Source organism: Nanorana parkeri, unplaced genomic scaffold, assembly GCF_000935625.1.
Source record: "Nanorana parkeri isolate BGI_ZX_2015 unplaced genomic scaffold, ASM93562v1 scaffold5537, whole genome shotgun sequence".
NCBI classification, from domain to species: domain Eukaryota; kingdom Metazoa; phylum Chordata; class Amphibia; order Anura; family Dicroglossidae; genus Nanorana; species Nanorana parkeri.
In genome coordinates this window covers 1-615 of record NW_017311790.1, presented here as the reverse complement: position 1 = coordinate 615, position 615 = coordinate 1, and positions in this window count along the sequence as shown.

The window sequence follows — 615 nt, the reverse complement described above, 5'->3', positions numbered from 1 at the left end:
AAATTAGTTGTTTTTTTTAATAGCAATTTTGAAGTTGCCATATTTTCTTTCAAAAATATTGGTGGACAATAGGTATAGGGGGCACCTAAATTCAAAACAGAGCCGGGGCACCTAGATTCAAAACAAGGCCGGGGGACCTAGATTCAAAACAAGGCCGGGGCACCTAGATTCGAAACAGGGCCAGGGCACCTAGATTCGAACCAGGGACCTCTTGAATTCTTTCAAAAATATTGGTGTACAATAGGCAAAGGGGACACCTATATTCGAAACAAAGCCGGGGCACCTAGATTCAAAACAAGGCCGGGGCACCTAGATTCAAAACAAGGCCGGGGCACCTAGATTCAAAACATGGCCGGGGCACCTAGATTCGAAACATGGCAAGGGCACCTAGATTCGAAACAATGCCAGGGCACCTAGATTCGAAACAGGGCCAGGGCACCTAGATTCGAACCAGGGTCCTCTTGAATTCTTTTCAATATATTGGTGGACAATAGGTAAAGGGGTCACCTAGATTCGAACCAGGGACCTCTTGAATCGCTGGAACCAAGGTTTAATTTTGTTAAATATGTGGCTCCTTTTCCTTGAAAAAAATTGGTGGACAATAGGTATAGGGGG